This window comes from Bos taurus, chromosome 4, assembly GCF_002263795.3.
Source record: "Bos taurus isolate L1 Dominette 01449 registration number 42190680 breed Hereford chromosome 4, ARS-UCD2.0, whole genome shotgun sequence".
NCBI lineage: Eukaryota > Metazoa > Chordata > Mammalia > Artiodactyla > Bovidae > Bos > Bos taurus.
In genome coordinates, this window is record NC_037331.1 from 113,385,256 (window position 1) to 113,396,578 (window position 11,323).

The following is an 11,323-nucleotide window of genomic DNA, read 5'->3' on the forward strand; positions in this document are numbered from 1 at the left end:
GTCACCCCCAGTTGGGGGGTGCATCTTATTGCCTCCCCTGTCCCAGCCGCTCGGTTTTCTTGGTGTACAATGGGCACGCCTTCTCAGATGTGCTCTGTGTCTCTTCTGGGGAGCTGATCTCTGGCTGCAACCCTCCTGGCGGATGTCAACCATCCAGAATCCCAAGAAGTCTTGGTTAGCAACGAAGCCTCTTTGCAGTTTGGTAGGGGATGCCTCTCTGGGGCCACGATTGCCCTCTTCCAGCTCTGGCTGCCCTCGCCTGCCTGTCTCCAGCAGGGGATGGGCCAGTCCACAGCCAGCTAGCTCTGCTCAGTCCTTTGTTCTGTGACCAGGCCTGTCAGTGTCTTAGGTTAGGGGTTTTCACAGGATGCTATACCACAGTCTGGGTTGCTATCTCAAGGGCATTCAGGCCTGGTCCTTACCCTACGCAATGCAGCCCGCGCCTCCCTGTCCAGCCCCCGCTTGCTAGTGGCAGATGCGAGCATCTGGGCTGCTTCTCTGCTGGGAGTTGCCGTTAGGCACATTATCTGTGGGGTTTATTTATTTATTTATTTTTCCTCCCTGTTATGTTGCCCTCTGAAATTCCAAGACTCGCCACAGACCCTCTGGTGAAAGTGTTTCCTGGTGTTTGGAAACTTCTCTCTTTGTTTAAGACTCCCTTCCCGGGATGGATCTCCATCCCTACCTCTTTTGTCTCTCTTTTTATCTTTTATATTTTGTCCTACCTCCTTTTGAAGACAATGGGCTGCCTTTTTGGGTGCCTGATGTCCTCTGCCAGCATTCAGAAGTTGTTTTGTGGAATTTGCTCAGCATTCAAATGTTCTTTCGATGAACTTGTGGAGGAGAAAGTGGTCTCCCTGTCCTATTCCTCCACCATCTTAGGACCGTCTCACCTTTCCTTGAGAGCTGCAGGGAGTTTGGGTCTTTTAAGGACAATCTGCCCCAGTTTCCTTGCTTGGCATCTTTCAGTAAAACTATTCTTTTTTCTTTTCTATTCTTGGACTTCCCTGGTGGCTCAGATGGTAAAGCATCTGCCTACAATGCAGGAGACCCAGGTTCGATCCCTGGGTTGGGAAGATCCTGTGGAGAAGGAAATGGCAACCCACTCCAGTATTCTTGCCTGGATAATCCCATGGACAGAGGAGCGTTGTAGGCTACAGTCCATGGCATCGCAAAGAGTCAGACACAACTGAGCAACTTCGCTTATTCTTTCCTGCTTCACCCAAAACCCTGTCTAGAGGTTCAGCTCAGTACCCATGTACAGAGACCCAGTTTCAACAACACTATGTTCTTGTATGAAAATATTACACTAGTATAAAAACACACATTCTTCCAAAATTGCTATATATGTAATTTAATTCAATTGAAATCCCAACATTTTGTATGAAGAATTAACTAATACTTTCTCAACATTAATATTTATTAAGTATTTTCTTTGGATGAAAAATGCCTGGCATAATCAAATCCATCTGGTATTGACATAAAGGACAAATCAGGGGCTTCCCTGGTGGTCCAGTGGCTAAGACACACATTTCCAATGCAGGGGGTCTAGATTCGATCTCTGGCCAGGGAACTAGATCCCACAGGCCAAAACAAAGAGTTCACATGCCACACTAAAAGATCCTGCATGCTGCAACTAAAACCCAGCACAACCAGATAAATAAATACTTTCCTTAAAAAAAGAAAAGACAAACCAGTAAGCAGAATCCCAGTTAATAATGGGATTATTAAGACAAAGGCAGAGAAACAATGATTTATGTAGTAAGTGGTGCTTACCCGAATGGGTTTCTAACTTGAAGCTGATAAAACTGAGCTCCTACCCCACACCACATAAAAGTCCAAGGAAGATTAAATTCTTATCTGTAAAAAATAAAATGACAAGAGTTGGGTATACTTTCTTAACCAACACATGAAGCCAGAGTTATCCGAAAAAAGATACCATTAATATATTATTATGATATCAAAGTTAAAGACAAAAAAGACAAGATCTGAAAAAAAAATAAAATCTTAAAATCCATATTATAAAAAAAGCTCACAGAAATCAAGGAAAATGTGCAATATATGTGGAGATTGTTCAATAAGAACAACAAATAGCCAATACTTATATGAAAAGATACTCAACTTCACAAATAGTCAAGAAGATAAACATCAAAACAATTTGCACAAATTAAAGTGTGTTCTGTATCTACTACTGTGAAGAGTTAGTAGTGAGGTTAAGGAGAAAGACAAAGGCCATTTTAATGCACTGCGGGTAAAATGTAAGCAATTCCAGCCTTTTTTGGAAAGCACTCTGATAATATTTATTGCATTTTTAAATATTTATACTGTTCAGTGAGCAATTCTATTCCAAAGACTCCATCTCACAGAAATAAGAGCTCCAGTTACACAACCCAGGATCGCAGCTTTGTTTCTAAAGACAAAAACACAGGAAGCGAGGTAAAAGTTCATCAGTAGGCGCTTCCCTGGTGGCTCAGAGGTTAAGAATCCAACTGCCAATGCAGGAGATTCAGGTTTGATCCCTGGGTCAGGAAGATCCCCTGGAGAAGGAAATGGCAACCTACTCCAGTATTCTTGCCTGGAGAATTCCACAGACAGAAGATCCCACAGTCCATGGGGTCACAGAGTTGGACAGAACTGAGTGACTGAGCATATAGCACAGCGATTTCGTGGAAACACTGTGCAGCCATTAAAGAGGACTCCTAGAATGCTTAGGACTAAATACACTGACCACACCAAGTGCTGGTGAGCATGTGGAGGACATGGTTGGGATGTAAAGTGGCACCATGGCTTTGGAAAGCACTTGGTTGCTTCTTAAAAAGTAACCATACACCGTGATCTTTCAGCCATCTCATTCCTAGGTATTTCCCAAGAGAATAGAAAGCATGTGTCCATAGAGACCTGTACCTCCTGACTGTTTACAGACTCTTTACCTGTGATGGTCCAAAACCAGGAACAACCCAAACATCCATCAACAGGTGATCAGATGAAGAAACTCTGGCATATCCACACAATGAATGTAACCTCTAAATAAAAAGAAATGAGCTACTGATACACAACAACATGGATGAATCTCAAAATCATTAGACTTAGTAAGTCAACTAAACTCCAATATAAATTTTAAAATTTAAATAAAATAAAATTAATTTTTTTGTAAGTCAAGTTTACTGAAAATACAGCAAAAAACCCTGAATCTAATACATTATAGATCAACTATATTTCAGTGTAAAATAAAAAGTAAAAATTTTTTTTAATCAAGTTTACTGAAAACAAAACATAAAAAAGCACCTGAAGCTAATACAGCATTGTAAATCAACTATACTCCAATATAAGATAAAACTTAAATTTAAAAAGCAAAATCAGATTCATTGAAAAAAAAATCATTAGTCTGAGTGAAAGAAGTCAAACAGACAAGATGAATATACATTGCATGATTCCACTTATACAAAACTCTAGAAAATGTATACTAATCTACATTGACAAAAAGCAAGTCAGGGGTTGCCTGGTGATGCAGGGAGAGAAGACCCAGGAGGGAGAGATTGCCAAGGAGCACAGGGACCCTTCCAGGAGGGGATGGATATTTTCACTACTTGAATCATGGTGTGGGGCTTCCCTGTTGGCTTAGCAGTACAGAATCTGCCTGCAATTCAGGAGACCTGGGTTCAATCCCTTGGTTGGGAAGCTTCCCTGGAGGAGGAAATGGCAACCAGTGTTCTTGCCTGGAGAATCCCATGGACAGACAAGAATGGCAGGCTACAGTCTCTAGAGTCCATGGGGTCACAAAAAGAGTCAGACATGATTTAGCAACTAAATAACAATCGTGGTGTATATATGCCAAAACTCATTGCATCCTGTAAATATGTACAGTTCGTTATACATCAGTTATACCTCAATAAAGATAAACAAGTACCAAGAAAAATACAAGTGAACTTCAGTTGTTGAGACACCTGCGAATGGAGAGGTAAGTGAAGATCAATGCTGGCCAAAGAAATAACCAAGAGTTTTAGAAAGAAAAAGAAGAACAATTCTGCACTAAAAATAAAAACAAGTATGAACGGTTCACAATTGAAAATCCCCCAAACTCCCCTCACAAGAAACTTTTTAAAAGCTCCCAACATACCACAAGATGTTCAGGTTTAATATAGTATCATACTGAGGTGATATCTGTTCATTTCTCTGTTGCTAAAGCCTCAATTTGAACCTGGTTAATTACACAGTCCAATAATCCTTCTAGTTGGGTACCAGTGATTTCCTCTGACTCTCGGCACCTTCCATAACCGGCCACTGGTCCATGAATGGTGAAAAATTCAATATCAAAAATAGTCACTAAAGGTTTGCAGATTCTACTTGAACATTCTCCCTGCATTATTTTCTGAAACCAGGTCCTCTGACTGATCAGTTTGGGAAGCTGAGACAACGTGAGTCTCATCTGGTATTAAACACAGCTCTTCACTACAGAAACCAGCACACACCTTCAGAACAAAACAAATTCTCCAACGGGAGGGACTATAAGGGGGATATAGATGAAACTAGATCTGATCAAGGTAAATGCTTGCTGAAAGTAGAAAAGTATTCTGAGGGGTATGGGTGAGGTGTGTTCCTCTTGCTCAAGTTTTGTGTCCTTGAAAATGTCCTTTGTTGTTGTTTCTCAGTTGCTAAGTCCTGTCTGACTCTGCAACCCCATGGACTGCAGCTTTCCAGGCTTCCCTGTCCTCCACTATCTTCCAGAGTTTGTACAAGTTCATGTCCATTGAGTTGGTGATGCCATCCAACCACCTCATTCTTTATTGCTCTCTTCTCCTTTTTTCTTCAATCTTTCCCAGCATCAGGGTTTTTTCCAATGAGTCAGGTCTTCTCATCAGGTGGCCACAGTACTGGAGCTTCAACTTCAGCTCAGTCCTTCCAATGAATATTTAGGGTTGATTTCCTTTAGGATTGACTGGTTGGATCTCCTTGAAGTCCAAGGGACTCTCAAGAGTCTTATCCAGCACCACAATTAGAAAGCATCAGTTCTTCAGCACTCAGCCTTCTTTCCGGTCCAGTTCTTGTATCCATACATAACTGCTGAAAAAAACCATAGTTTTGACTATACAGATCTTTGTCAGCAAAGTAATGTCCTTGCTTTTTAATACAATGTCTAAGGTTTGGCATAGCTTTCCTTCCAAGGAGCTATGTCTTTAAATTTCATGGCTGTGGTCACCGTCTGTAGTGATTTGAGACCCCAAGAAAATAAAATCTGTCACTCCTTCTACTTTTTCACATTCAATTTGCCATGAAGTGATGGGACCAGATACCATGATCTTAGTTTTTTAATGTATTTTTAGGGTGTGAGCCTTAAGTTAATGCTCTTTGAAATTATAAATATTTAAAATAAAACAAAATATGTAGATAATAAAGATTAGTCAAAATTGAATGCTTCGTTGATGTATTGATAATGTTGGTGCACACTAGGGTGATGTGTTTTGAGGACTTATTTATGCATAACTTAAGTACATTCTCTCCAAAGCATGAATATAAACCAATTCACTCTTAAGGGTGTGGTAAATGAGGGGAAGGGTGGCAGTAGAATGTAAAAATCACATTGGTGCACATGTGATTTCCCCCCTCCCCCCACTACAATATTTATCCCCCCTCCCAAATAACAGCAATGGAGTAAGTACACCTGGGTTCACCCTCTGAAACAACACCCATCCAGGAGGCTTCAATTCTAGCCCTCTAGGGTCTGGGACTTGGAGACTCCTGGACATCCATTTAAATGTCAGTTACCTTATCCCAGGCTCTCAGCCTATTAATTAGAATTCTCTCAAACTCCAAGAGGCTTAAGCAAAAGCTTGCTTACTGGGCACATACTCAAATGGTCAAGGAGCAATCTGGCTTCAGACACTGCTGAATTCAGACCTTGAGCAACACCATCAGCAGTGTTTTTTTTCCCTCCTCTCAGCTCTGCCTTCCACAGGTTGTCATCATTCTCAAGTCCATGGAGGAGGGGAGTCTTTGGCAGCTCCAGGAAAACCCTCATGGGCGCAAGGTGCTGCTACAGCTCCAACTCTACATCCTTGTAGGTTCAAGTTCAGCAACAAGTGCAAGAGCCTTTTCTGGTAGCCCCCAAGATTTATTCTGATGGGATGGACTTTGGCCATGTCCCCACTCCTGAAACAATACCCATGGTCTGAGGGAAATGACCTGCTTCTTAATCTAAGTTTGGGTCACAGGTCATATGCCTAGAACTGAGGATAAAGCCCCACCACAAGCACACAGCCAATGAGAAAAAAAGTGGATCCCCGAATGGAAATTTAGGGTTGCTCCTAGAAAAGGGGGACTGATGAATGTGGGGAGCATCTACTCATGGGACTGCATGCTAACAGTAGCCCATCGGTTCCAAAAATGGAACGAATGTATTTCAACCAAGAATGGTAGGATAACTCAGAAAGCCTCCAGATGGTTCTCATGCATATCCTAGTGGAAATGTTCTTCTAATCCCACATTGAGAAACGTTGTCTTACTCAGTTCCCTGCAGATATGTCCTGTTGGTCCCAATGCACACAAAACTCTAATCACAGCTGGAAAAAAATAATTCATGCCACTTACTGATTCATCCAACAAATATTTAGAAGTTATCCCCCTACCTCTCTCCAATATCACTCTTTTATACAAAAACAAGAGGGTTTGTTTACCATTGCAATTCATTGTTGTTGTTATTGTTGCTCAGTCGCTAAGTCACTTTCAACTCTTTGTGACCCCATGGACTGCAACATATCAGACTTCCCGGTCCTTCACTATGTCCCGGAGTTTGCTCAAACTCAAGTCCATTGAGTAAGTGATGCCATCCAACCATCCCTGCAATTCATTGTAATACAGACCAAATCGCCCATCAATAGAAGAATGGATGAACAAAATGTGCTGTATTCAGTGGAACACTGTTCATCCTCAAAAAGGAAGAACATTCTGATATAGGCTACAATATAGGTGAACCTTAAAGACATTATACTAAGTGAAATATGCCAGACATGAAATAATAAATATTACATAATTCCACTTATATAAGGTGCCTCAGTTCAGGTCAGTTCAGTTCAGTCGCTCAGTTGTGTCCAACTGTTTGCGACCCCATGAACTGCAGCATGCCAGGCCTCCCTGTCCATCACCAACTCCTGGAGTCCACCCATGTCCATTGAGTTGGACAATCTTTCCCTCAATCTTTCCCAGCATCAGGGTCTTTTCAAATGAGTCAGTTCTTCACATCAGGTGGCCAAAGTATTGGAGTTTCAGCTTCAACATCAGTCCTTCCAATGAACATCCAGGACTGATCTCTTTTAGGATGGACTGGTTGGATCTCCTTGCAGTCCAAGGGACTCTCAAGAGTCTTCTCCAACACCACAGTTCAAAAGCATCAATTCTTTGGCACTCAGCTTTCTTTATAGTCCAACTCTCACATCCATGCATGACCACTGAAAAACCATCGCTTTGACTAGACGGACCTTTGTTGGCAAAGTAATGTCTCTGCTTTTTAATATGCTCTCTAGATTAGTCATAACTTTCCTTCCAAGGAGTAAGTGTCTTTTAATTTCATGGCTGCAGTCACCATCTGCAGTGATTTGGAGCCCAGAAAAATAAAGTCAGCCACTGTTTCCACTGTTTCCCCATCTATTTCCCATGAAGTGGTGGAACTGGATGCCATGATCTTCGTTTTCTGAATGTTGAGCTTTAAGCCAACTTTTTCCACTCTCCTCCTTCACTTTCATCAAGAGGCTCTTTAGTTCTTCTTCACTTTCTGGCATAAGGGTGGTGTCATCTGCATATCTGAGGTTATTGATATTTCTCCCGGCAATCTTGATTCCAGCTTGTGCTTCTTCCAGTCCAGCGTTTCTCATGATGTACTCTGCATAGAAGTTAAATAAGCAGGGTGACAATACACAGCCTTGACGTACTCCTTTTCCTATTTGGAACCAGTCTGTTGTTCCATGTCCAGTTCTAACTGTTGCTTCCTGACCTGCATACAGGTTTCTCAAGAGGCAGGTCAGATGGTCTGGTGTTCCCATATCTTGAAGAATTTTCCACAGTTTGTTGTGATCCATATAGTCAAAGGCTTTGGCATAGTCAATAAAGCAAAAATAGATGTTTTTCTGGAACTCTCTTGCTTTTTCCATGATCCAGCGGATGTCGGCAATTTGATCTCTGGTTCCTCTGTCTTTTCTAAAACCAGCTTGAACATCTGGAAGTTCACGGTTCACATATTGCTGAAGCCTGGCATGGAGAATTGTAAGCATTACTTTACTGGCATGTGAGATGAGTGCAATTGTGCAGTAGTTTGAGCATTCTTTGGCATTGCCTTTCTTTGGGATTGGAATGAAAACTGACTTTTTCCAGTCCTGTGGCCACTGCTGAGTTTTCCAAATTTGCTGGCATATTGAGTGCAGCACTTTCACAGAGTCATCTTTCAGGATTTGATATAATGTGCCTGCTGCTGCTGCTAAGTTGCTTCAGTCATGTCTGACTCTGTGCGACTCCATAGACGGCAGCCCACCAGGCTCCACCGTCCTTGGGATTCTCCAGGCAAGAACACCGGAGTAGGTTTCCATTTCCTTCTCCAATGCATGAAAGTGAAAAGTGAAAGTGAAGACGCTCAGTCTGTCCACTCTTAGCGACCCCATGGACTGCAGCCTACCAGGCTCCTCCATCCATGGGATTTTCCAGGCAAGAGTACTAAGGTGCCTAGAGTAGTCAAATTCATAGAGACTGAAAACAGAATGGTGGTTACTAAGGGCTGGAGAGAGGGGAACATGGGGAGTTAGTATTTAATGGGTACAGAGCTTCCATTTAGGATAACAAAAATCTCTGGAGATGGATGGTGGTGACGGATGCACAACAATGTGAATGTACTAATGTCACTGAACTTTACACTTTAAAATAGCCAAAATGGTAAAAAAAATAATAATAATAATAATAATAAATAGATGTTAAAAAAACAAGACATTATTAGTGAAAGCTGGGAGAGTGGGGAGGAAAAAACAGCAAAGAGTTCAAATTTGGTGTTTTTCTTACAGAAATAAAATAAATAATGTAGCTAGCTTAAAGAAATAATATAGATCATCAGTGTCATGACTTAGGAACAAAAGAGCATCAAAAAGGAATAGAAAGATTTGAAAAAGAAGGAAACACCATACCTAGAAACTTTTTATTGAAACTTCAAATTTAATAGAATAGGGAAAGCAGATTGTACACAACTGAGACAGAAACTGGGTAACCAGTTGGATAATTATGTTGGATAATTATGAAGAATTTAACAAGCATGCAGTGGGGAGAAAATAAAGAGATGAACACTGAAAGATACAAACCAGGTTAGGAGATAAGGAAGTTACAGTGAGAGGGTTGAACATGCGGTTAATCAAATTTCAGAAGGAAATATTAGGGAAAACGTGGGAAAGGAGCTATTCAAAGGCATAATTCAGAGAGTTTCCCAGGTTTTACAAACAAGAGTGTGACAACATTATAGGCAGCCTGGATGGGAGGGGAGTCTGGGGGAGAATGGATACATGTGTATGTATGGCTGAGTCGCTTTGCTGTGCAAAGCAAAGTGTGCTGAAACTATCACAACATTGTTAACTGGCTATGGTGGTGGTTTCGTCGCTAAGTCATGTCTGACTCCTGTGATCCCATGGACTGTAACCTGTCAGGCTCCTCTGTCTGTGGGATTCTCCAGGCAAGAATACTGGAGTGGGTTGCCATTTCCTTCTCCAGGGGATCTTCCCGACCCAGGAATTGAACCCAGGTCTCCTGCATTGCAGGCAGATGATTTACCAACTGAGTTATGAGGGAAGCCCGAAATGTGTGTATTACCATATGTAAAATAGATGACCAATGAAAGTTCCATGCATTAAGCAGGGCACTCAAAGCCGGTGCTCTGGGACAACCCAGAGGGATGGGTAGGGAGGGAGGTAGGGGGGGTACGGTTCATGACACATGTACACTCGTGGCTGATTCATGTAGATGTATGGCAAAAACCACCACAATATTGTAAAATAATTAGCCTCCAATTAAAATAAATAATTTTTTTAAAAGAAACATTTAAAGAATGTACCTCAAAAAAGAAGATAAAGGATATCAAAAGGAAAGCATTAACTACAAGAAGAAAATGAGGGTTCTTTTTTTCCCTAATAAAAAATCACGTAAATTTAAAAAAACACTTGAGTATATAAATATATATATATATATTTTTAATCTAACTTGGGGGGGGGTTAAAGTAAATCAAGATAAAACTAGAATTCAGGATGAATATCACCTAACAAAGAGCATTCTAAAGGCACAGTATTCTTCATGTAGAAGATAAGGATATTGATTACCTTTAGAATTTGCTTAGTTAAGTGCACATGCTTTTAAAAAATGAAAGATTTCAAAGGAAACCACTAGCAAAGCAAAAATCCTCTTGAATGAGGAGTTGGTGGGGAGCTGAAGATGGAAGCAAACTAACCAGTAAGTGCTGAAGAAGTTCAGAGAAGCATCTACTGGGGGAAAGGAACACTGGTTCATAATGTCTGCTTCCTACTTCAGAAAGGAATCTTTTTTCTTTTTTAACGGAGTTGGTAGTTTTCCATAAAACTTAATTGCAACCATTTTTGTTAGCTTTTCTTTGAATCTGAGGCTCCAGGACCTTCTTTGTGGAGTTTGAGGCAATGCAGCTTTATCCCATCCACTTAAATAGCTCTGAAGGGGCAAGAAATAGTAAATTAACCCTCCTACTACAGGAAAGCCCTCCCCTCCCTGGCACCTCACAACTGTCCGCTTGGACGTACTTTTCCAGGAAGTCTTCCTCATTGAGCCAGGCAGCTAGCGGAGCAGAGGGTGAGGAAACTCCCAGGTGTTTCCCAGGTTGAGCAAGAATGGACATCACCCACATCACACTGGCAAACAGCCACTGGTCCTTCCCACAGACGAGAAAGCCCCCATCCCCTCCCCTGCCTCCTGCTGAAATCACTTGAAGAAATCACAGTGAGAGAGAGGAGCCGCACACTAGGACAGACGTTCCTAACCCTAACCTTCCTGGTACAAATGCTTGTCTCCTCTGGGAGGGGACCCTGGCTCTGATGATTGCAGTTTTAAACATGGGGAAAAAACATGGGTCTTTTATTTAAGTGCCATCAGTGGCTTAGTCGTGTCCAACTCTCCGTGACCCCCACGGACTATAGCCCACCAGGCTCCTTTGTCCATGGAATTCTCCAGGCAAGAATACTGGAGAGGGTTGCCATTTCCTATTCCAGGGGATCTTCCCGACTCAGGGATCGAACCAGTGTCTCCTGCGTTGGCAGGTGGATTCTTTACCACTGAGCTGCCT

At 41.8% G+C, this 11,323-nt stretch overlaps 1 non-coding gene across 1 annotated transcript; it reads left to right on the plus strand.

Annotated features, from left to right (window-relative positions):
* The first annotated feature begins 1,004 nt into the window (after positions 1 to 1,004).
* Positions 1,005 to 1,076, plus strand: TRNAC-ACA (transfer RNA cysteine (anticodon ACA)). Its single transcript has one exon. It is a non-coding gene; the product is annotated as a tRNA-Cys (tRNA).
* The last annotated feature ends 10,247 nt before the right edge of the window (positions 1,077 to 11,323 follow it).